Here is a 27,414-nt window from a genome sequence, read left to right on the forward strand (position 1 = left end):
CCCAAGCAACTTCACTTTCTCCATCAGCCTACCATGAGGAACGTTATCAATTACCTTATTGAAGTCCATGTATATGACATCTACAGCCCTTACCTCATCAATTAACTTTGTCACTTCCTCAAAGAATTCTATTAAGTTGGTAAGACATGACCTTCCCTACACAAAACCATCACTATTTTCTTCCAAATGTAAATACGTCTATTCTCCAGCAGTTTCCGTACCACTGACGTCAGGCTCACTGGTCTATAATTACCTAGATTATCCCTGCCACCTTCTTAGATAAGGGGACAACTTTAGCAATTCTCCAGTTCTCTGGAGCCTCACCTGTGTTCAAGGATGCTGCAAAGATATCTGTTAAGGCCCCAGCTATTTCCTCTCTCGCTTCCCTCAGTCACCTGAGATAGATCCATTCAGACCTGCAGACTTGTTCACCTTAAAGCCTTTTAGAATACCCAACACACTTCCTCTCTCTTTATGCCAACTTGGTAGAATAATCAAACATCTATCCCTAACTTCAACATCTGTCATGTCCCTCTCCTCAGTGAATACCTAAGCAAAGTACTCATTAAGAATTTCACCCATTTTCTCTGACTCCACCCACAACTTTCCTCCTTTGTCCTTGAGTGGGCCAACCCAGTTCTCTAGTTACCCTCTTTCTCTTTATATACGAATAAAAGGCTTTGGGATATTCCTGAACCCTGTTTGCTAAAGATATTTCCTGACCCCTTTTAGCCCTCTTAATTCCTCATTTCAGATTGGCCCTAGTTTCCGATATTCTTCCAAAGCTTCGTCTGTTTTCAGTTGCCTAGACCTTATGTATGCTTCCTTTTCCTTCTTAGCTGCTCTCACAATTTCACTTGTCACCCATGGTTACCTAATCTCGCCATTTCCTTCCCTCATTTTCACAGGGACATGTCTGTCCTGCACTCTAATCAACCTCTCTTTCAAAGCCTCCCACATGTCAAATATGGAATTACCCTCAAACATCTGCTCCCAATCCCCATTCCCCAGCTCCTGCTGAATTTGGTATAGTTGGTCTTTGCCCAATTTAGCACATTTCCTCTAGGACAACTCTCGTCTTTGTCCATGAATATTCTAAAACTTATGGAATTGAGATCACTATTCACAAAGTAATCCCCTAATGAAACTTCAATCACCTGGCTGGGCTCCTACCCCAACACCAGGTCCAGTATGGCCCCTTCCCGAGTTGGACTATTTACATATTGCTCTATAAAACCCTCCTGGATGCTCCTTACAAATTCTGCTCCATCTAATCCTCTAACACAAAGTGAATCCCAGTCAATGCTGAGAAAATTAAAATCTCCTATTACCACCACCCTGTTGCTCCTACATCTTTCCATAATCTGTCTAGTGTTTGTGCCTCTATTTCACGCTCATTGTTGGGAGGCCTGTATACAACCTCAACATTGTTACCATATCCTGCCCATAATACCTCAAGTCGTCCATAGTGCCCTCCTTTAGCACAGCTGTGATACCCTCTCTGACCAGTAATGCAACTCCTCCACCCCTTTTACCTCCCTCTCTATCCCGCTGAAGCATCTATGCCTGGGATATTTAGTTCCCAGTCATGCCCCTCCCTCAACCAAGTCTCAGTAATAGCAGTAACATCATACTCCCAGGTACTAATCCAAGCCCTAAGTTCATCTGCCTTACCTACTACACTCTTCGCATTAAAGCAAATGCACCTCAGAACACCTGTCTCTCTGCGTTCATCATCTGCTCCCTGCCTACCCTTCCCCTTAGTCACTCTGACTTCATTATCTAGTTCCTTACAGGCTTTAATTACTGCCTCTTTACTGTCCACTAACCTCCTCATTTGGTTCCCATCCCCCTGCCACATTAGTTTAAACCCTCCCCAACAACATTAGCAAGAGCACCCCCTAGGACATTGATTCCAGTCTGGCCCAGGTGTAGACCATCCAATTTGTAGTAGCTCCACCTCTCCCAGAACCAGTCCCAATATTCCAAAAATCTGAACCCCTCCCTCCTGCACCATCTCTCAAGCCATGCAGTCATCCTGCCTATTCTTTCATTTCTACTCTGACTAACACATGACACTGGTAGCAATCCTGAGATTACTGCCTCTGATGTCCTACTTTTTAACTTGGCTCCTAACTCTCTAATATTTGCTTGTAGGACCTCATCCTGTTTTTTTTACCTATATCATTGGTGCCTACATGCACCATGAAAACTGGCTATTCACCCTCCCCCTTCAGAATGTTCTGCAGCCAATCTGAGACATCCCTGACCCATGCACCTGGGAGGCACCATACCACTTGGGAGTTTCAGTTTCGACCACAGAACTGCCTAACTACTCCCCTTCCAATTGAATCCCTGATGACTATAGCCCTTCCACACATTTTTCCACCTTTCTGAACAGCAGAACCAGCCATGGTGCCATGAACCTGGCTACTGCTGTGTTCCCCTGGTCAGCCATCTCCCCCAACAGTATCCAAAATGGTATACCAGTTTTGGAGGGAAATGACCGCAGGGGACACCTGCACTGCCTTCCTGCTGTTTCTCTGCTTTTTGGTCACCCATTCCCTTTCTCCCTCGACAGTCCTCATCTACAGTGTGACCAAGTCGCTAAATGTGCTATCCACAAACCCCTCAGCATTGCAGATGCTCCAAAGTGAGTTCATCCACAGCTCCAGAGCTGTCATGCGGTCTAACAAGAGCTGCAGCTGGACACACTTGCTGCACGTGAAGGAGTCAGAGACATCAGCCGTGTCCCTGAGCTCTCACATTGAGCAAGAGGACCATACACAGGTTACTCAAGTTAGTCCAACTATAATATCAAATAATTGATGAATGAAATAAAAAAATTTTTACCAATCACAGTACTTACCAGCACATGATAAAAAAAATCCTTGCGGTATCAACAAAGTCGCACCTGGTGCACACGAACGGGTGTCAGCAAATATAGCCATCCTGACACTCTCGCTGCTTTGTTGCCTGCTGCTATTGGAGTATTGGATGCAAAGACAGGGATACGAGAGTCATCTGAATGTTGATGCCCAGTTGCTTATATTATCTGAAACAGTGGGTAAAATCCTGAAACGTCACTGAGCACCAATGAGAGTTTGTGGAAAACTGCACAAAAGCCAGAAGGTCCACGTGCTGCCTGCAACATCACTTGAAGTTGGTGGAACGGATGAGCTTCCTCAAAAAGTGGTGCAGGGTCTCAGTGGCACCAGAGATTATGGCACTGCTGCACATTGACAGGAATGGGTCTGGAGAGAAAGTAGGCCATTTTTAGCCAGCATTAGGCTTTGGGGGATGTTGTGGAACTCAATTCCTCTGGACCAGAGAAGGGAAGGAAAACACTTGGCCTGATTGAGATTGCTTGTTGGAATGGTGCATGTGTTGAGTATTAATGATGGAGTTGAGTTGTGCTCTCACCAATTAACATCCCAAATGATAACAGACAAGCCAGTGCCAATAGAAGGAAAGATCTTAACAGTCTCTATCATGAAGGACTAAAGGATCTGACAAACCAATGGGACTAATGGCAAACTAGTCACCAGGACTCGATGGTCTGCAATAAAGGAGCAACTACTGAGGGAGTGGAAGGATTGGTCAAAATACTCTAGAACACACTGGATTCCAGGACAGTTCCAGCATACTGGAAAACTGTTAATGTCAAATAAAGGAGGGAGACAGAAAGCAGCAAACTATAGGCCAGCTAACCTCTGTTGCTGGAAAAATGCCACAGACTGTTGTTAAGAAACAGCAGAGAATTTAGAACAGCTTAACACAATCAAACGGGGTCAACATGATTCTATGGAAGTGAAATCGAGTTTTCGGAGAATGTAATGAGCAGAATTAATAAATGGAAATCAGTAGATGAAATACGTTTGGATTCCTAGAAGGTATTTGACAAGGAGTCACACAAAAGAAAATTGTACGATTGCAGCTCACATTATGGGGTAATGTATTAACATAGATTGATGATTGGCTAACACACAGATGACAGAGAATAAGGATTCATGGGTATTTTCAGGTTGGAAAGACCTAAGCTGTGGAGTGCCACAAGGATCAGTCCTGGAGCCTCAATTATACACTATCTATAGTAATGACTTGGGAGAGGGGACAGAATGTAATTTATCCCCCCAAATTAGCTCGATAGAAAAATAGCAGGGAGGACATATTGTCTTGGATCACAAAGTGTATCCAAGAGGTTCTTCGGATTAAGTTAAATGTAGTTAAGAGAAGACTTGACCACGGCAATTTGCTTAAATATGAATGCTTATTAAGTAATAATAAAGAAAAATGGAAAATAAATGAAAAACAGCAGTAAGTCTCACACTCTTCTGTCCATTAGGGAACCCTTGATCAATGACTGGTCCAGAGGCTTAGGTTTGTTCATAGCACTGCTCACAATCCTGGTCTGAGGTGAAGTCCAATTACTGGGAGTGTTGCTGAACAGATACCTTAGAGTACAGGTTCATAGCTCCCTAAAAGTGGAGTCAGGTAGATCAGATAGCAAAGAAGGTGTTTGTTATGCTTGCATTTATTGGTCAGAGCATTGAGTGTGGGAGCTGGGAGGTCATGTTGTAGCTGTACAGGACATTGGTTAGGCGACTTTTCGAATATTGTGTGCAGTTACAGTCTCCTTCCTATGGGAAGGATGTTGTGAAACTTGAAAGTGTTCAGAAAAGATTTACAAGGATGTTGCCAAGGTCGGAAGGTTTGAGCTACACGGAATGGCTGAGTGGACTGGCGCTGTTTTCCCTGGAGCGTCAGAGGCTGAGGGGTGACCTTATAGAGATTTATAAAACCATGAGCATGGATAGGGTAAATAGACAAGGTCTTTTCCCTGGAGTGAGAGTGTCTAGAACTAGAGGGCATAGGTTTAGGGTGGAAGGGGAAAGATTTAAAGGGACCTACGGGGCAACTTTTTCATGCAGAGGGTGGGGCATGTATGGAATGAGCTGCTAGAGGAAGTAGTAGAGACTGGTACAATTACAGCATTTAAAAGGCATCTGGATAGGAAGGGTTAAGAGGGATATGGGCCAAGTGCTGGCAAATGGGACTAGATTAGTTTAGGATAACTGTTTGGCATGGACAATTTGGACCAAAGGGTCTGTTTCCATACTGGATGTCTCTATGACTCTATGACTTGGAATAAAAATCTCTCTCATATACAATGTAACAAACAGAAAGTACACAAAACATGTTTGACCGTACCACCTTCAGCAAGTTCAGCAACATTCACAGGACTCTTTCAAGGTCATGCAGCTGTTGAATATTAAATTTAGCCCATCCTGTACACGTTATGATGAGGACATAGGAAATCCACAAAGGGATAGCGAAAGGTTGACAGTGTGAGCAAGCACTGGCACTTTTTTGGATTATTTCTCCATTTAAATAACAGTCTGCCTTTCGATTCTTCCAACCAAACATCTACAGTGCAGAGGGATTGAGATGCTCTTGTGCCTGAAACACACAAAGTTAGTATGAAGATGTAGCAAGCATTTAAGAAGGCAAATGGGATTTTGGCCTTTATTGTTCATGGTTTGGCATTCAAAAAAATAGGGACGTCATGCTGCAACTGTACACAGTCTTGGTGGGCTGCATCTGGAGGACAGTATACAGTTTTAGTGTCTATATTTAAAAAGAGATACACTGGTACTGGGGGGGCAGTTCAAAACAAATTCACTCAGTAGATTTCTCAGATGAGAATGTTTACTTATGAAGAATAGCCAAACAGTTTAGGTTTTTATTCATTAGCGAGTAATGGACTGGAACAGGCCGCTGTGTCATGCGATAAATGCCGTCTTGCTCAATTTCATTCACTGAGCAGTGGACCTGTTTTGATTGCTGGCAGAGAGATTACCTCTATGTTAGGGTAGAACGGTTTCCTACACTTGTTTCAAACAGCTAATATGATTGAATTGGAATTTCCCCTCATAGGCCTGAGTTTGTGTTTGATTTCTATGTTCTCCCAAGACCTGCTTTTGGGTAGTGGGCACAGTGAGGAGATGGCAACACATGAGGTACTGCAGTTGACTGGCTGGTTGAGTGAGTCATTTTTAGTCCATCACTGTTTCCGCATTGCTATTTACTCTAGTTTTGTTTTCATCTATAGCTTAATAGAATGGAAAGATCAAGTTTTGTTGTAATATCATGCTGCAATATTTTCTGAGGCTGTTCAAAATTGCTTTCAGAAAGTCAGCATGAGTTGCTGAAAAAATCATGTGGTGCTCATTACTCTGTGGCATTCATGTCTCACACAGCACTATTGATGAAGATTAAGACCGCAAATTTTGGTGGTTATATAAAGACTAATTGACTGCTATTTTTGCTAATTCCATAGCAGTTATGACTTGATTTTATTTCCATACTTCGCTACATGAGTAAATTAGCCAGTGTGAACCAGGTTTTAGATCTTTAAATAACAGTCAGACTATATTTCATCCAAAACGTGCTTTATTTTAATTCTAAATACCCAATGATCCATAATGTGAAAATCAGCTTAAAGAAAGCTGGCTCAACTTTACCCAACAAATATGAATGTGGGCCATGAATCTGATTTTGGTTTCTGTCTAAATTCAGCTAGGCATTAAGGAGGAGGTATGAATTTACAATTACAGAGCTTCTATCACCAACCACTGACAGCCCTCAAAGTTGTTTTACCGTCAATGGTAGACCTTTGAAGTGTAATTGCTGTTGCAACGTAAGAAATGCAGAAGCCAAAGGGAGCACAGAAAGACCCCACAAAAAGCAATGAGATCTATGACTGGATAATCCTTTAGGTGTTGGTTGAGGGGTAAATATTAGTCAGGGCATCCTTCCAAAATGGGCAAAGAAATCATTTACATTCATCTACGAGCTGATGCAGGGCTTCAGTTTAAGGTCTCACTCAAAGAAACCTCTACACTCAGAGTGTAGCCCTCCCTATTGCACTTTGGTGCTGTTTGGATTATTAGCATTTTGTGTCACAGGCACTAGTCCATTGATTTCCTGATCACACTTTCTCAGGAAGAAGGCTGCATTAAAATATTGAAGGGAAAGTAAATTTAAAAAGGAGGGTAGAGTGTCGTCCATGCCAACACCATCGAATAGAAACAGAAGATTTGGACAATGTATTACTAGCTAGATACATCCTACCCTATTAACTCAGGAAGCACCATGCAGCAGGATAGCCTCCTTTTAAAGAATTAGAATTAGGGTTATTGTTACATGTATTCAAATTACAAAAGAACAGGAGATACAGTGAAAAGTGTACAATATTGTGCCATCTTAGATACAAAGTACCTGGGTAAAAATCTTAGGTACAAAAAAGTAGGGAAAATAAAATTTAAAAAATGACACTACATTACAGACATACATAATACGAGTTAGGAAACTAAGAAGTAAAGTTAAAAAGGTAGACATTACCGTCTTTCTAGAAGGGCTTCCATGTGATCTGCCTGGGCTCCACCTGTGCCCAACCAGTAGCCATCTTGGCTCTGGGCAAATTACTATGTCAAATCTTATGAAGCTTGAAGCTAGCAACTGCTAGCAATAATTGTCCAAAATCAGTAAGTACTCCACCACTCCCAAAGAAGAATACAAGTTTTCCTTGCCCTATTACGGTCAGCACGGAAGGAGGGAGGAGGTGGGAGAATAGAGGAAGCAGTGTTGGAATGACTCCTGGGCAGTCCCATTGCCAGGGTTGGCTGAAGATCGATTAGCTGTTGACTCCACATTGGCGGCGGCCAGTCATGCTGGTTAAGATTGATTTTGCAGCCTTGCCAGCAGATTGTCATCAGTACCCTCTGCCAGATGTGATGACTAGCAATTCAATGGAGGTGGCATCAGCCAACACAGCTGGAACGTCCTTTGTCCCATCATAGGAACCGCAGACACCATGGCAACCACAGCTGAACCAGTGATGGGGTTAAACCTGCACACACACACACACACACACACACACACACTCACACACACACACACACACACACACACACACACACACACACACACACACTCACACACACACACACACACACACACACACACACACACACACACACACACACACACACACGGTTCTGGGGTTGTAGGTTCTGTTGCGTTTTGGACTCTATGTTCAGGTGGCCTCACAGTTTCTGACCTGTCTCAGCAGCACCTATTTTGAGTAGGGCAGTCAAAACTGCCGAGTTGCATGCCCTGTGATAAGATGGGCAGCACTGGGAACCCTTCAGGTGACTGCCTCCCAGAAGGAGTCTTCCTGCTGATGATCTTGGGGTCAGGCAAACATTTAAGGTTGACCTCAAGTTCTTGAAGCCTATGGCAAGCTCCGATTCTTTGAATCACTGTTGCAATGTTCATTATGGCTCTTATAAAAGGAAATGAATATTTTACCAGAGACTTTGAAATAAACCAATTGCCAATTTGTAGCATATCCATCAGAACTTGAAAAGGTCACTTTCATATAGTTTGTTGTGTGGGTTTTGTATTCAATAGGTGCCCCATTTTATATCTTGTTTGTCAAGTTCAACTGTTGTTAACAGGAAAACAAGGTAGTTCTCCATTCATTCATCTGTACCTAACTGAAATAGACTTGATTGTCCTTTTCACAGCCCATACTTATTTTTATAATCAACTTAAAATCCTGCAGCAATCTCCACTTATGGAGCAATGGGCTTACAATATCATCTAGATTGATATTTTTAATACTTTTCACCAGCACTAAAAATAATTGGGGAGGGGAGTAACATTTTGTTTCTAGAATGTTTGCATATTCCCTCCTTGGCAGCAGAAATGAATGTTTTGGAAACGTTTCAATTCTCATTAAAGAAAGTCAGGAAACAGAAGGTTAAGTAAGTCAGAATTTCTCAAATTAGGCTCAGTAATTGTTACTTAGGTAACCTTTAAGAATAAGCTTTCAATATTATACAAATAAAACATATTAGATGCCACTTGTTTATAAATGAAAGACATTGTGGATGGGATGATTCTGAAATGCAGCCTCCAATGAGCAATCCAGAAGGTCCCACTATCAAACAGCTGTGAACGCTGTAGCAGTTGGATTAGACTTTAAGGGGACATAACTGTTTATGAAAAGGTCCACTTCAACAGCAGATTAATATCTTGATGGTTATCTGATGTGGTGCTCGTAATAAACAAACAGAGCATGATCCGCCTTCCTGTGAGCAATGCCATGGGAGTTACATTGACTCACTGACGGTGGCAGTGTTTCCTCATCGATGTAGCAACTGAAGTACAGCAGCTGACTGGCTTAACTACAGGAATTCGGGTCAGATTCACAAGGACGTATTTCAAAACAAGCACCACAGAGGAAAATGCAACTGCAGGGGAAAATCGTACACTGCAAGATATCAAAGGAAATCGTTGCAAATAGTCATCTTTGAAAACAAATGCCCAATCATGTAATAGTCACTTGGTTGTACAGAACTTGAGTATTGCTTTAGAAAAATGATATTTTGTCTCAACTTTTTGTCTTGCACTCATCAGAACAATTCACAAGAATATCATTTCAAGGGGAAAGCCAACATTTGTACTGCATTAGAGGAGAGTGTTGATCCATTGGCTAATGGACACTGATTATTTGAGGCAATGCCTCACAAATGTTTGAAGTAATGATGACTGACAGATAACTGCCAGAGTTGTTTCTGTGCTTTTCCAGCACCACACTTTCCCACTCTGATGGCTAGCATCTGCAGTCCTCACTTTATCCTGCAGTTTAAACCAGTCAAGTTAATTGATTGGTCAGGGAACTACCTCAGATATAAACCAGCAAATAGCTGTCACCTATTTTACACTGTTGGAACAGGTGCTGTGTGCATGTACATCGTTGTTCTCCCTGCAAGGAACAGGGACCCTATGTTTTATTACAAAGATTCCAAAGAGCCCTATTGTGAGTCTTTCTGACAATGCTAAATTGGTTCAGTATTATCCTTCTCACACTCAGGATTATCCAGCAATTGTTGTCCAACTGCAACATCATATCTAATATTGGACACTGTGTTGCAAGCCTGCATTGGTTAGGTACAGCCAGTACCTTGCTTGTTACAAACGACTGAAGGGATGCGTTGCTTCATGCAGTTTGCCAAGTCTGGAATATATACCCTATATCCGTGACATCACATCAGCACAGAAATTCATACACCACATTATTCATTTGCATGATAAGGAGATAACCTTTCACCTTGCTCGTAACATCTTGCTGGTGATGAACACCACTAATGTTGCTACTTCGTAACAGCAGCTACTGTGATCTATTGTACCCTTTTTGAGATACCTTATCCTTCCATGGTAATCAGAGGTACAAAGTTAAAAATCACACAACATCAGGTTATAGTCCAACAGGTTTATTTGGAACAGGTTTATTATTGGCCACCACCTGATGAAGGAGAAATGCTCCGAAAGCTAGTGCTTCCAAATAAACCTGTTGGACTATAACCTGGTGTTGTGTGAGTTTTAACTTTGTCCACCCCAGTTCAACACCGGCATCTCCAACTCATAATCAGAGGTGCACTGCATTGAGATAAGGAGGAACTTTGTCCCACACAAGGTAATGAATCATTGGAACTCTCCACCAAGAGGACTTTGGAAGCTCAATCATTAAGTTAGAAATGATAGGTTTCTGATTAGTAAAGCCATCAAAGGAGTGGAGATACTTTGGAAATACGACATTGAGTTAGAAGATCAGTAATGATCTAGAATGCTGGAGCAGAATTAAGGGCTGAATACCCTACTCATTCTCCTTAGAAGTATTTTTGAAGCTTATCTGTAATGTTGGAAATGAGGCAGTTAATCTGTACACAGTAAACGTTCATAAAAAAGCAATAGTGACCAGATAATCTGTTTTGTGATGATCATTCAGGAATAAGTATTGGTCAGGACATCAGGCAGAGCTACCTACCCTGCTTCAAAATAGTACAATCTTTTCACATTATTTTGAGCTGGTCGGCAGGGTGAGGGTCTTATTTGACAGAAAGCCCTTCCAACAGTGCAGCCCTCCCTCAATACAGCACTGTAGAAGTCAGTGGGTGGAGTTCATTTACTTGTAGTTTTATTGCGAATCTTTCTCTGTCAAAATACTTTTCATTTCGTTGAGGTCTCATCTTTGTCCTACTTACTATTATGGTTGCACAATATAATTAAGGTTTTCTATTGCTGTACACAACTTACAGTCCATAACATCTATTTAACTGCATTCCTTACTGATGTTTCATTTTTAAATTATGGAGCAATAGCAGAGATGGCTACTGCAATGGACAAATTTAGTGTGTGACCTCCAGTGCATTGTAAACTACTCTTCTTGGGAACTCACGCAATGTCTGTGCTGAAAGACTTTCCATCATTTGCAGGGGAATGAATTTCATCTGAACGGAGACTTGGGACAGCGAATGACATCTTTGCACCATTCACACATACAGTAAGAAACAGATAGAAATTTAGCTCCTTCATGGGAACTGAATCATTTCTGAACCAAGCCAGAAATATTGCTGTAAATTGCTGAATATCACACATACTTGGGGAACAGAGTTCACAAACCATGATAGAGCAGGAGGCAAAGAGAAAGGTTAAGGAATTAGCTGTAGAAAATTCAGGGCAAAGAATTTGCCAAGATCATAAAATCTTCACAGCCATTGTAATCTGAAACTGACTTTTAAAACAGATATTATTACAGAAGTTCTCATTTCCATTTGGTATCTTAGATTTTCCTTCACCATTACTTTTCAACTCACTGTTGTCTTTCTGAGTAACTTGGCCCGGATTTCCTCTGAATATGGTGAATTAATTGCTCATGACACTTCTGGCTGAACTATACTGGTTCTATTTACAAACCGTCATGATGTGCTGCAGCGTTTTCTCTTTCAATCTGGGTTCTGACAAGAGTATAGTACAGCAGTTCAGGCAGCATCCAACGAGCAGCGAAATCAACGTTTCGGGCAAAAGCCCTTCATCAGGAATAAAGGCAGTGAGCCTGAAGCATGGAGAGATAAGCTCACCACCCGACGCCTGGAGGAAGAACGCCTCATCTTCCGCCTCGGAACACTTCAACCCCAGGGCATCAATGTGGACTTCAACAGCTTCCTCATTTCCCCTTCCCTCACCTCATCCTAGTTTCAAACTTGCAGCTCAGTTACTGTCTCCTTGACTTGTCCGACCTGCCTATCTTCTTTTCCATCTATCCACTCACCCTCTCCTCCTTGACCTATCACCTTCATCTCCTCCCCCACTCACTCATTGTACTCTATGCTACTCTCTCCCCACCCCCACCCTCCTCTAGCTTATCTCTCCATGCTTCAGGCTCACTGCCTTTATTCCTGATGAAGGGCTTTTGCCCGAAATGTTGATTTCGCTACTCGTTGGATGCTGCCTGAACTGCTGTGCTCTTCCAGCACCACTAATCCAGTATTTGATTTTCAGCATCTGCAGTCATTGTTTTTACCAAGAGTATAGTACAGTCTGCTTGCCATCCTTAGGTGTGTTTTCTGTTTGGAAGAAAATAATAGCATTGACAATTCAACTGTTTGAGGCCAGCATTGATGCAGAGGGTCTGAAGTGGACAAAATCCAGCACTCTTCTGGACCTGTGTGTCTCTCATGAAAAGTATTTGCCAACTACAGCCCCTTAAAGTGCAATGGACCCAGGTTCGATTCCAACCTCGGGTGACTGTCAGTGTGGAGCTTGCACATTCTACCCATGTTGGCATGGGTTTCCTCCGAGTGCTCCAGTTTCCTCCCACAGTCCAAAGATGTGCAGGTTAGGTGGGTTGGCCATGCCAAATTGCCCATAGTGTTCAGGGATGTACAGGCTAGGTGGATGCACCATGATAAATGCAGGGTTGTGGGGATAGGGTGGTTGGGATGCTCTGCAGAGGGTCGGGGTGTGATTCGATGGGCCAAATGGCCTGCTTCCATAGTGTAAGGATTCTATGATCCAATCAATGTACAGACAGTGAAAATCTGAAAGATTCGAGAATTCCATCAGGAATATCCGGTGCCTCAGGTGGTTAGCACTGCTGCCTCACAGCACCAGGGACCTGGGTTTAAATCCAGCCTCGGGTGACTGCCTGTGTGGAGTTTGCACATTCTCTGTGTGGGTGTGCTCCGGTTTCCTCCCACAGTCCAAAGATGTGCAGGTTAGGTGCATTGTCCAGGCTAAATTACCCATAGTGCTAGGTGTATTAGTCAGAGGGAAATGGATCTGGGCGGGTACACTTTGGAGGGTTGGTGTGGACTTGCTGGGCCAAAGTGCCTGTTTCCACATTGTGGGGAATCTAATCTAAACTATTTCATTTTGCAGCATTTTCCAAATCAATTGAAGGCAGGTCCCAGTCTGAAACTTTGGAATTTAAACCTTACGCCCTCTACCGGTGAGTTGATGATTCACGAAATACGCTCCCACTGGGTCTACAATTTAAACTCACTGCAGTCAGCAAGATTGGCAATTGTCCATCAGTGGGCATGGAGATCGAGATGGAGATTGATATACGCTATCCCCACAGCTTGCAGTACTTCTACAAAAAAAACAAGCAAATCGTTTAGATGGTCATTATCGAACTGCTCTGTTAATTGTAAGCAGGTTGCATGAGGCCTGAATCCCCAGTCACTTCAGAATGATCTACAATGGCACAGCATTTGACGCTAGCAAGCACCCAGCCTCTCATAGAGATAGTTATAATTGAATCATAATGGTAAGGAAGGTGGTCATTCAGTCATCCAGTCCATGCTCTCTGTGAAGCAATCCAATCAATTCCATTTTCCCTCAATTTCCTTTTCAAATTCATCATCATTGTAAATCATGAATTCCAGAGTTTTCTCATTTCTTCTGAACTATAAACTTTATTGGTACTCCTTCAAAGTATCATTTTGATTCACGGGAGTAAGCATCAGTGTAGAAGTTTACATAATAAGGCACTTGTGTGTAAGGCGATGAGTGGTACAGATTATAAGGCCATAAACTGTAGAAGCAGCAGAAGGAGGCTATTCATTCCATTGAATCTGCACCACTATCCAATGAGGTCATAGTTGGTCTGATATTCCCCAACTCCACTTAGACTCACTGACTTGGTGAAGTCCTCCATTTCTGTTAAAAGAAGATTATAACCTTCAACATGGGCACAATGAGATCTGTCATTTGCTCTTATCTTCAGTGTTTAACTGTAAATCTTTTAATCAATCTGTTCATAGATTAACTTTAGGACACATCTCTGGTGGGTCATGATGTAGTCTTCAGTTTTTTGCAATCCAAAGGAACCAAAGACTTTTTGGCATGCATGAATTTTCCATTTAAAGTCAGAAATGACTGATGAACAAACTTTTACCAGTTAATACTGATTATCTGCTTCTTGCTGGTTAATATTGGCTGGCAATGTTAGGTCTGGCAATACCTAGATGTCAAAATTCATGTCCTTATTTTCTAGTCTTTCTGTGGCCTCATCCCTTTTATCTTTGTCGCCTCTTGCAACACTCCGAAGTCTCTGTATTCCTCTAATTCTGACTTCGCAAATCACTTGACAGAAACAAGGGTCATCCCTGCTGATAGTTAACACATGGAAAACCTGTTCTTGTTGACATGTCTGTTTGAGGACATAGCACATCATAGACTGACAGAATGTTACTGTGTAGAAAGAGACCATTTTTGGCCCATTGCACTGGTTCTCCAAGTCAGCATCACAATTCAGAGCCGTTCACTTGCTTTCACCACTGCTACTTGAAGTAGACTAATTGCCTGACCTTCATAGGAGATCACAGCAGCTGTGAGACACAGACACTCACTGCTCCATTGGTGCCAGCTATTCTCATAACCTCTCACAGGTCAAATCTATCAATAACATCAGCACTGCTTATGGAGAAACTGGTAGCATAGTTAATGTCACTGGACTCAGGCTGGTAATCTAGAGGGTCAGGCTGGTGTATTGAGGGTGTGGGTTCAAATCCCACCATGGCAGTTGATGGAATTTGAATTCAGTATAAGAATCTGGAATATAAGGCAGTCACAGAAACGAAGACTGTTTCAACTATCACCAATCTGATATTCTTTGAGGGAGGCAATGTGCCATCTTGCCCTGGACTGGCCTACATGAGCCTCCAGACCCACAGCAATGTGGTTACGATGTGAAGCTTAACTGCAGTCTGAAATGGCTTGGCATGTCACTCAGTTTAGGGGCAACTAAAGATGGACTAATGCTGCACTTGCCAGGGACACCTGCATTCCAGAAAAGAATTTTTAAAAAGTATGTGATTAATACAGTTCCAGAAATCACAGGGATAACTAGACTCCACATGATAATATAAATGAAATTATTACATTATAAATGAAACTGGTTATTGGAATATGCTGTCTGTTTTCCCATTATAGAAAAATTGATATCAGTATATTCTGATTAGTGATCATTCTCATTAAGATATAGAGCAGCAATAATGGCAGCAGTCACGCTCACCATGTGCACCTTTTATGAACAGTAACAAGATAAAGGGCGTCATTAAAAACTTTCTTTCATGCAGAGAAATACATTGCAAGTGCTTTTAATCAATTTGTTTGGACATGGTATGACACAATTCCAGTGCAGATAGGACTCAAAGTTGGCCATCTGTCTTAGAGCCAGGTACACATCCACAGTCTACAACAGCCCTCTCCCCTTTTAACATGGGCTCAATGAGATCTGTCAATTGCTCTTATCTGCAATGTTTAACTGTAAATCTTTTAATCAATCTGTTCATAGATTAACTTTAGGGCACATCTCTGGTGGGACATGAATCCAAGTCTTTTAATTCAGAGTCAGGGACATTGCTACTGCGCTTGATATTTTTCAACAATCTTTTCTGAGACACGTCTACATCAGGTGTGCCTTGAACCCAGGTCTCCTGGCTCACAGGCAGGGACACAAGAACTGCACAATAAAAGCCGAGGTATAAATTGCACAGGGTGTTTAACAACACAGAGCATTTGCATCAATTTGTGAAAGACATTAATGACAGATCCTCAATACTAATAAAGGGTGGAAAACTAACGATTGCATTTAAAAGGGACATTAGTATCTACTTTTGCTATTTCACCAGTTTTCAGTAATGTTTAAGTCAATCTTCATTGATGCTAGCACTGGAAAGCAATCTCCCATATTGGAGCCTATAATTAAATAGAACGTTCATCATTGATGTTGAATTGTTTAAAATGGAAAGTCAACATTAGATTCAGAGTAAAAAGATAATGGTGCCCTCTTGATGAACCATTAATCTGGTGCACATTACTGAGAAAGAGAATTGGAGATGTGAATCTCCATTTGAGAGGCGCATAATTGGCATAAACATGTGGCTACTCTTCCACATAATGTTAGGTGTATTAGTAAGAGGGAAATAGGTTTGGGTGGGTTACTCTTTGGAGGGTCAGTGTGGATTTGTTGGGCCGAATGGCCTGATTCAACACTGTAGCTAATCTAATCTAATCATAATGTCTGATCAGACTTTACATTGGCAACATAAGTGCCAGAGAAAAAAAAAATCAGAAAGAAAATCAAATTTTACAAGCATTTGGTATTTTAACTGAAGGATGAAAATTGCATTCACAGTAACTCCATGCTTTGGAGACATAAGGTTTTGGATTCAAAGTTGAAGATCTCTGATTCCCAATGGTGTACAGAGTCATGGCGAGGGAGTAGGTAGAACGCATGAAAAAGTGTGTGAATAGCTGTGATCGTATTGAATGGTGGAGCAGACTCAGTGGGCTGAATGGCCTTCTCCTGTTCCTAATAATAGGTTTCACTGTTAAAGTGGAGTTGAGGAGGAATGTTTTACATCAGAAGTGTGCTAATCTGTGGAACTCTCTTCCCCAGAAAGTAGAGGAGACTGGGTCACTGAATCTATTCAAGGTTTAGGAATCAGGAATTATTGGGGGCCAGCCTGATCTCTGGTTTTGAGATAACAATGGATCTAATTGAATACTGGAGCAGGCTTGAAGGACCAAATCATTTACTCTTGCCGCTAAATCCTATATTTCCCAAGTCCCTATCTAAATCCAAATCTAGGGCTTCAGCAAAATATTCAAAACTCTCCATTGCAGTACTGAGACTGTACTTTGTTTCACTGACTCATTGAATATAGGCATTGCTGGCTGGGCCTAGCATTTACTGTTGGTGCACTTTTGTCCTCAACTGTTCCAATCCATGTGCTGGAGGTTGACCCATTAGGGAGGGAATTCCAGGAATTTGACTCCATGACACTGAAGGACAGTGATATATTTCCAAGTCAGGATGGTGAGTGGCTTGGAGGGGAACTTATAAGGGCTGGCATTCCCATGTGTCTGCTGCTCCTGTCCTTCGAGATGGTAGTGGTCACAGGATTGAAAGGTATTGGAGCCTTGGTGAATGAATGCCAAGCATCTTGTAGATGGTGCACACAGTTGCTGCAGTGTATCGGTGGTTTTTTGTGCTGTTGAGAGGCACTGCCTTGGAAGAGATGCTAAATCGAGACTCCAGCTTCCTGCTCATTGTGGATGTAAAAGAACCCATGCCACCATTTTGAGGAAGGGCAAGGGAGTTTTCCCACAAAGTCTTGGCAAATGTTTATCCCACAGTCAAAATCATAAAAATTGTTATTTGTGAGCATCTACCAAGCACACGTTAGCTGCTGTATTTCATTTTTTTTTGCAAGTGCAAAGATGCTGGCAAATGTGAAATGTTCTGCCGGAAAGTAAATCTCCTTTTTACATCACAGGGACACCTTCTTCAAAATTGAGAGATTGATAGAATATTTGGAATGGTTCGGGACAACACCATAAAGCATAAATATTTCTGTAGTGTTCCCACTAGTATCCACGAAAATAAAACAAAACTGCAGATGCTGGAGATCTGAAACCGAAACGGATATTACTGGAGAGACTCGGCAGATCTGGCAGCATCTGGAGTGTGGTGGACCAGAGGGACTTTGGAGTTCAGGTGCATGGTTCTCTGAAAATGGAGTCACAAGTAGACAGGGCATTGAAGAAGGTTTTTGGCACACTGGATTTCATCAGTTGGTGTACTGAATATAGAAGTTGGGATTTAATGTTACAGTTGAACAGGACATTGGTGAGGCCTCACTTGGAGTATGATGTTTAGTTTTGGTATCCTTGCTATAGGAACATGATATTAAACTGGAAAGAGTGCAGAAGAAATTTACAAGAATGTTGGCAGGACTCAAGGGACTGAGTTGAGGGAGAGGTTGGACAAGCTAGGACTTCTTTCTTTTGAGTGTCGGAGACTGAGGGGGGGATCTTTTCGAAATGTCTAAGATCATGAGAGGCATGGATAGGGTGAATGCACTCAGCCTTTATCCCAGGGTTGAGGAATCAAGGACTAGAGGGCATCAGTTTAAGGTTAGAGGGGAAGGAATAAAAGGGAACCTGAGGGGCAGCTTTTTTTTACACAGAGGCTGGTACGTGTATGGAATGAGCTGCCAGCAGAAGTGGTTCGGGTGGGTACATTTGAAAGGCATTTGGACGATACATGAAAAGGAAAAATTTAGAAGGATATGGGCCAAGTGCAGAGAAATGGGATTAGTGTGGAGGGACATTTTGGTCAGCATAGAACAGGTTGGGCCGAAGGGCCTGTCTCCTTGCTGTAGGACTCTAAGAATTTGTGACATACTGAGTTCTAATTGTTGAATTATTGCTGTGCCTTCAGATCATCTTTTTCACATTCCGCGAGATTAAGAATAATTACAAGGGGTGGGGGTAGTTCTTTCTGACTGTCACAGTAAAAAGAAAACAAAAAACTCATTTATTCAATTCACTCAACCCAGCTGCCAGTGGTTAGCTCAGTTGGCTGGACAACTGGTTATTTGGGGCAGTGATATCAACAGCATGGGCTCAATTCCCACACTGGCTAAGGCTACCTCAAAGGACTTTCTTTCTCATCTTCTCCCCTTGCCTGAGGCAAGGTAACCCTCAGGTTGAACCACCACCATCCTAATGAGAGAGCAGCCCTATGGTCTGGTGGGACTATGGTGACTTCACTATTTTTGAAGTACAGCCCTTGTACTAATGTAGGAAAGATGACTGCCAATTTCCACACAAAAGCACCTTACAACAAGCATCAACACCAGCCACTGGGGAGGTGATGGCCCAGTGGTTTTAGAGTTGAATTGCATTGAATTAGCTTTACTGTCGCATGTACTCAAATGAGTACAGTCAAAAGTTTACAAGTCACCACTTACGGTGCCATCTTAGGTTCAAATTCTTCAGTACAAGTTCTTAGGGGGAAAGAATTAGGAAAATAAAGAAATTAAAAGCCCAACTTGCAGACTAGGAATAAATTAGAAAATAGAGAAATAAAAAGCTCAGATCAATGGTCCTTCCAAACCAATCATGCTGGGCCTTGATTCAAGTCCATGCCGGGCCTTGACTCCAGTCAGTGCCAGGTCTTGACTCCAGTCCGTGCCGGGCCTTGTCTCCATACCACGTCAGGCCTTGACTCCAGTCCATATCAGGCCTCATCTCAAAATTCTTGAGGTGTGACACTGCTCTAGAGTCTCCTTGAGACCAGAAGTCCATACTGAGGCCACATATTATCTTAAAATATTTATCCAGAGATTCAGGTAATGTTCTGGGGACCTAGGTTCAAATCCTGCCATGGCAGATAGTGGAATTTGAATTCAATAGTAATCTCAGAATAAGAACTTAATGATGACCAAGAAACCATTGCTGATTGTCAGGAAAATCCCATCTCGTTCAGTCATATCCTTTAGGGAAGGAAACTGCCATCTGTACCTGGTCTGGCCTACACGTGACTCTAGACCTACAGCAATGTACTTGACTCTTAACTGCCCTCTGGGATGGGCAATAAATGCTTGTCCAGCCAGTGACACCCACATCCCATGAACAAATAATAATAAAAAAAAGATATAGACCTGTAGTTTGTTTTAATGATGTTGGTTGAGGCATAAATATTGACTAATCTATCAGTAAGCATTCCGCTGGGCTTCACTATGCCATCAGATCATTCACTTCCGTCTCAGAAAAAAAGATCGAGCCCCCACCCAGAAGACAACACCAACAACTATGCAGCAGGACATGAATCCATGGCCCAGGAGACGAGGATATTGCTAACAAGCCACACCTAACAATCATTATAGAATCCATTCACATATAATACAAAGTCAGGTGGTGCCATGCTAGGAATGTAGCTGGACTAGTAATCCAGAAACCCCCATTAATGATCTGGGAATGTGGGTTTATAATTCCACCATGGCAGATGGTAAAACCTGAATTCAATAAAAATCTGAAATTAAAAAGCTTTCCTAACAGTGATTATGTAACCATTTGACAATTGTCATAAATATCTGTTTGCTTCTCTAATGTGCATTAATAAAGGAAATGTGTTTCTTTAGCCGCTCTGGTCTACATGTGACTCCAGACCTACAGCAATGTGGTTGAATCTTAGCTAGCCTCTGGGCAGTCAGGGATGGGCAATGAATGCTGGCCTGGCTGATGATGCATACAAATTTTAAAAAAAGCAGAATCATTGAGTTATTACAATGGAAGGAGGCCATTCAGCCCACTGTATCTGCACTAGCTCTCCAAATGAGCATCTCACCTAATGCTGGAGCCTTGATGTATCCTATCAACTCCATTGTTGCTCTTTTTCAAATAACAGTCAAACTCTGTTTTGAACATGCAATTGAATCTGCATTCACACCTCCAGGTAGTGCGTTCCAGACCCTAACTATTGGCAGGTTCTTCCTCAAATACTTGGTTGTTCAGAGTAGGGCAATGGGGTAAGGTAAGACCAGGTAAGGACATCAGATTTCCTTCACTAAAAGATTTTAGTGAGCTAGATAGGGTTTTTTCCTGACAATGGTTTCATGGTCATCATTAAAGTCGTGCTTTTAGGTTATTATTGAACTCAAACTCCACCACTTGCCATGATAGAATTCCAATCTACATCCCCAGAACATTACCTGGGTCTCTGTTTTCATATTCTCAAGGTAATACCACTAGGCCATTGCTGTTGGTTGGTTGTAAGGTGCTTTTGTGTGGAAATTGGCAGCCATGTTACCTCCATTAAGGACTAAACCTCAAAAATAGTAAAGCCACCATAGTCTTACCAGACAATATTGGAAAATGTGACTTAATAGTGAACTAGAAGCTGTGATAACTTCAGTGACGATGCTATCAACTGGTTGGCTGCTATTACCAAGGGCTTGCAGTGGGTTCAATGCTTTGTTTCATTTTTATTTGAATGGAGGAGGAGGCGGCTATGGAGGAAGGGGAGAATAAATGCCAGAAAATGTAAAACTAGGAAGGTTAAAAACAAAGAGCATTGGAAATTGTCAGTAAAAATGTGTACAGTACAGAGATTTGGACAATTACTTAGGTAGAAAGGATGACAGAAGAATTAAAAGATCACCTCGGCATTGTAAACCAGAGGCCATTAGCAGACAATCCAATTATACAGAGCAAACCACCTTTGTATTCTGAGAGTTTATACATTCCCCCATGGGCACTAACATGTCATGCAGAATTGTTGAAATCACACTGATTATTTGTAGATAGGAAGACTCAGATTCACTTTACATTCTCAGTCTCAGCTTAACCTTGTTATAATGAAACAACTTTAGGAAAAGTCACAAGTTGTGCATTTTGAAGAAAGTGGTAAACATTTTCAGTCTTAACCTCCCTGACCCCAAGGGTCACAGTGAGAATCACACAACACCGAAGGTGGCCATCCAACCCATTGTCTTTGTGCTATCTCTCTGAGAAATTGATTAATTATTCCCACTGGCCTGTTCTATCCCTGTGAATGAGAACGAAAATCTGGCAGGACAGTAAAGATCGCAGGAATCACATAATCACCTCAGTTAGTCCTTGTGGTAGTGAGTTGCAAATGCTCATCACACTTTGTGTAAAGACATTCATCTGAATTTTGGGTTTGATAGAATGGCTTTCTAAGCTCTAGAGTGGAAAGGGAAATGTCGATGCTCGTTGCTAAACTAGCCGATGAGTTGCATTCATCTTTGAGGACGCGTCTGACTTTCATTCCTCAGTGTGGGATTCTCCTCTGGGCTGATCATAGTGCTACACTTTTCACACATGATTTTCACACAGGAGAAAGTGAGGACTGCAGATGCTGGAGATCATCGTCAAGAGTGTGGTGCTGGAAAAGCACAGCTGGTCAGGCAGCATCCGAGGAGCAGGAGAAACAATATTTTTGGGCATTCCTGATGAAGGGCTTTTGCCCAAAACATCAATTCTGCTCCTCGGATGCTGCCTGACCTGCTGTGCTTTTCCAGCACCATACTTATTCATATTCCAGTCTCTTGTGGTTGATTCTCAAGATATGAATTTTTTCCTTCCATCACTGTTTTTATTTGAAGTTATTATGTGTGGTCATTTTCCTAACCCAGAAGGTTAAATTATTTGGAATGAACGCAATAAATTGTTCACTGCTTTATGGAAGCACTTGTCCATAATTTTTATTACTCATACACAGGATGAGGGTGTCACTCTAGGCCCACATTTATTGCCAATCCCTAATTACCCAGAGGGCAGTTAAGAGTCAACCTCATTGCTGTGGTCTGGAGTCACATGCAGGCCAGACCAGGTCAGGATGGTAGTTTCCTTCCCTAGGGGACATTAAGGAGCAGGATGGGTCTTTCCTCCAACAATCTGCAGTGGTTTCATGACCATAAGACTTGTAATTCCAGATTTTTATTGAATTCAAATTCCACCATCTGGCATGACAGGATTCTGAAACCTAAGGATCATAGAATCCCGACTGTGTGGAAACAAGCTCTTCAGCCTAACAAGTCCAAACCATCAGGAGAAACCCATCCAGACCTAGTCCCCTACCCTATTATTCTCAAACCCAGATCTCAATAACATTACCTGAGTCTTTGGATTAATAGTCCAGTGATAATACCACTAGACCATTGCTTCCCCTAGTGTCTATACTCGGTGCCATGAGGCTATTGCACAGTTAGATCGCCATGTGTTGTGAACAAGCCTGTGAATTGGATCATGAAAATCACGCCCATGAAATTGCTCTCAATGTTCATTCATTTGAAACCTTGTGACATTTGAAAGTGATGATCTCATGTTGCTGTTGGAAAGTTCTGCTAAGTTCTGAATGGCAACCATTTAAGGATCAAAATAGCTTTTTAATGGATGTTTTGCAGCACATGTGTCAAGTTGTTTGCAAAATCATAAATTTCATCAAGTCACAGCAACGTATGTAGTTTGTTATTTGCAGTAAACAGGATTTTTGCTTAGAACTCAATTGTGGCTCATTCGTTCTGCACTAGATGCGCTTAATAAGTGGTCAAATCACATAGGTCATTGAATATCAAATTTCTGTTAATAATGGTGGAGTCAAAGCTTCATGATTTGAACAAATTGGAATTATTTTTAATCTGGTCATTTCTTGTGTTTCTCGATCCATCTCACCAAAAATGGGGCCATTGGGTCCAACATACTTTCAACCACATCGAATATATCCATTGGCACTTTTGATCTTATGACTAATGAACCAGAATGGAATTAACCAAACAGATTATTACGAAATCCATCTATGCGAGGTTAATTCCCCCTAAATAGTATCCAACCAAAACATTTTCTATCCAACTTAAGAAAACCAATTCTCCATACAGCTGGCATAATTAATCGTTTTGGCATCTAAAGAAGACATCAAGAAACATGCTTCCGCCCAGAGGGTGATAAGAGACCTGGAACGTATTGCCTGAAAGTGTAGGGGAGGCAGAAATTCTCAGCACATTGCAAAAGAACTGCAACCTATGAGTACAGTTGTGATTTACAGGAGTATAGACCTAGTGGGATGAGACTGGGTATCTTGTTATTGACCAACATGAAGATGATGGACCAAATGGCCTTCACGTTGTTGCGAATTTTCTACGATTCTTCATGTTCCATTGACTCTAAAAACATTTATAACATCAATAGTCAATGATGAAAAGAATTTGGTGTAACAAAGTCATGAACATACCCTTCCATATCGATTGCACAGCATGATGCAGTCACAATAAGCCATATGAACATCCTACACATTCCATATCTACTCCCTGCATACAAACTGCATACATCCAGCCAGCTAACGCCTAATCCAAGAATCCCCACACACAGCAGAAGTTCATAGCTGAAGTCCACATTTTAAATTAACTCAAAGTAATTTGACAGAGGGTGATGGAGATACAGAGAGACAAGAAATAGTTTCTGATTAAGGCGTATTGAACAGCTCACAATAGTAGCAGCAGGAGTGAGGAAGCAACTTTGAAGCTCCAATAACCAATAACATTCAGGAAATAAGATGTGCTAGGAGATTGCAATACAGAATCTACCATTTGTACGCTTTTCGTATGGTTTCTGTGCTTGGATCACTATTACTCTGTGATTGCAATTCCTGACTATTCTCCAAATTTGTCCCAATCTTTAGGATGTCACTGAGCACTGGCCAGCATCATCAACAAAGAGAGGGAGCAACTAGAAGAAAGTGAGGGCTGCAGATGCTGGAGATCAGAGTTGAGAGTGTGGTGCTGGAAAAGCACAGCAGGTCAGGCAGCATCCGAGGAGCATGAAAATCGATGTTTCGGATATGCGCCTTTCATCAGGATTCTCCTGTTCCTCGGATGCTGCCTGACCTGCTGTGCTTTTCCAGTACCACACTCTTGAATGAGAGGGAGCAGACAGCTATTCTGAGCACTCGAGGGTGGACTGATTGTCTGGGGTGATTCATGCTCCAACGTGGCCCTCATTTAAAGGGTGAAATGGGTCTTACTTCTCACACAAGAAGCAAGCTTGTTTAATGACCAATCCAACGTTACTGGATCACTAATCATCCTGCATCTTGGACTGAAGAGGTTATTAAAGGGATGGAATTAGACAGCACAGATAGAGATAGTTCGGTTCATCAAGCCATGCTCTGTTTCCTCTTTGCATTACTCTTTCCCAATTGCCTTTTCTCCACAACCCTGTATTTTGTTCTTTTAAATGAAAGTTATTCTACCTCACCAACAGTAAGACTATTGTCTCTAAAATATTTTGAACCTCATCTACTTTATGCATGGTAGGTTTCTATCTTTCTGACTTCGGAAGCAATGTAGAAGTATCCAAAATCTTTCCATGCCATTTAACTTCCCCCAACGTGTGTTCCACTGAAAACCTTGAGCTCTACCCAGGCTAAGAAAACCTATTCTCCATTTAGCTGGCTTAATAATCGTTTTGAATTATTAAAGGGAGATTAGGAAACATCCTTTAATTAAATCTGCATTCACCTCCTTCTCAGACAATGCGTTCCTGTTAATAATAATTGCTGTTAACAACTCATTACATAAAAACAATCTGTTCGCTGGTTCATTTCCGATTCCCTTGAGTCTGTGTCCTCTGGTTAATAAGCCTCCTGTTTGTATATCCTTGAAAGGGTGTTTACATTTAAGACAATAAAATGACAGTTTGACATCTGGCATTCTAGTCTAAAGGTTCTGAGCAGTAGTCTCGATGCAAGGAAGTCAGTGCAGTGTGCGTTGTGTAGTTTTAATAGAGTAATGTAACCATAACATCAGAGAACCCAGACTATGTATAAGCCTGAGATCTTATAACAGTGTAAACAGCCAGCGTGGTTAATAAACTGTGGTTCAATGAAATCTGTAGGAGATTACACCAGGAGCAGCTCCAGGCTTCCCTAAAAATGAGGTAGCAACCTGATGAAACTATATCACAGAACTACTTGAATGCAACAGAACAGAAGTAGCAAGGTCTAACCAAGGGATCAGATCTAAGCTCTGCAGTTCAGTCACATTGAGTAGTGAATTGTGGTGAATATTTAAACAACAAAACAGGAGGTGGAGGCTTCACAAGTACCCCTTTCTCAACAATGGGGCATCACATCACTAAATCCCCCATTATCAATATCCTGGGGTTACCATTGACCAGAAACTGAACTGGGTCAGCCACATAATACTATGGCCACCAGGAGTGGTCAGAGGCTAAATATTATTCAGTGACTGAATCACCTCCTGCCTCCACAAAACCTGCCCACTATCTACAAGGCACAAATCAGGAGTGTGATGAATATTAGAATTATGGAATCCCCACAGTGTGGAAGCAGGCCATTCAGCCCATCGAGTCAACACACACCCTCTGAAGAGCATCCCATCAATACCCACCCTATCCCTGTTAACCTGCATTTCCCATGGCTAACCCATCTAGCCTGCACATCTCTGGACACGAAGGGCAATTTAACACAGCCAATCCACCTAACCTGCACATCTTTGGACTGTGGGAGGATATTGGAGAACCCAGAGGAAGCCCATCCAGACAAGGGGAGAACGTGCAAACTCCACACAGTCACCTTAGGGTGGAATCGAACTTGGGTCCCTGGTGCCGATGCAGCAGTGCTAACCAATCAACCACCGTGCTGCCCCTTATCTCAATGAGTGCAGCTCCAACTAGATTAGATTAGATTCCCTACGGTGTGGGGACAGGCCCTTCGGCCCAACAAGTCCACACCAACTCTCTGAAGAGCAACCCACCCATTCCCCTACATTTACCCATGACCAATCCATCTAACACTATGGGAAATTTAGCATGGCCAATTCACCTGGCCTGTACATCTTTGGACAGTGGGAGGAAACCCACGCAGACATAGGGAGAATGTGCAAACTCCACATGGACAGTTGCCCGAGCTCGGGTCTCTAGCACTGTGAGGCAGCAGTACTAACCACTGAGCCACCGTGCCACCCACAACTACATTCAAGAAATTTGACACCATCAGGACAAAGCATCCTACTTGATTGATGCCCCATCCAACAACTTCAGCATTCATTCCCTTCACAGGTAATGCACACCTGGACCCTCAACACCAGCTCCATAAACAAGACAGCCCAGCAGCATCTTTACTTTCTACTCGGGCTGAGAAAAGCTCACCTCCCACCCCCCCCCATCCTCACCTCAATCTACAAAGGGTTCATTGAGAGTACTCTGAGCTGCTGCATCATTGCTTGGTTCGGGGATTGCACCGTCTCGGATCGTAAGACCCTACAGCGGATAGTGAGGACGGCTGAGAGGATCATCGGGGTCTCTCTGCCCTCCACGACAGACATTTACACCACACGCTGCATCCAAAAGGTATTGTGGAAGACCCCACACACCCCTCACTCAAAGTCTTCTCCCTCCTGTCACCTGGCAGATGATACTGGAGCATTCGATCTCTCTCGGCCAGACTGTGCGACAGTTTCTTCCCTTGAGCCATTAGGCTCCTAAACACAGTATATCAGACCCTTTCCCATCTGAAATTCTTTGCATGACTTCGAATTGCTGCTAGAAAAATGTTTATTAATTATCATTCTTTTATTACACTGTACTTATATGTTTTTCACTTCTTATGCAATTTATACTGCCCTTTGTATGATCGCGTAGCTTGTGCTGTCCATGTGGCACCTT

The sequence above is a fragment of the Chiloscyllium punctatum genome, chromosome 13 (genome assembly GCF_047496795.1).
Source record: "Chiloscyllium punctatum isolate Juve2018m chromosome 13, sChiPun1.3, whole genome shotgun sequence".
Taxonomy (NCBI): domain Eukaryota; kingdom Metazoa; phylum Chordata; class Chondrichthyes; order Orectolobiformes; family Hemiscylliidae; genus Chiloscyllium; species Chiloscyllium punctatum.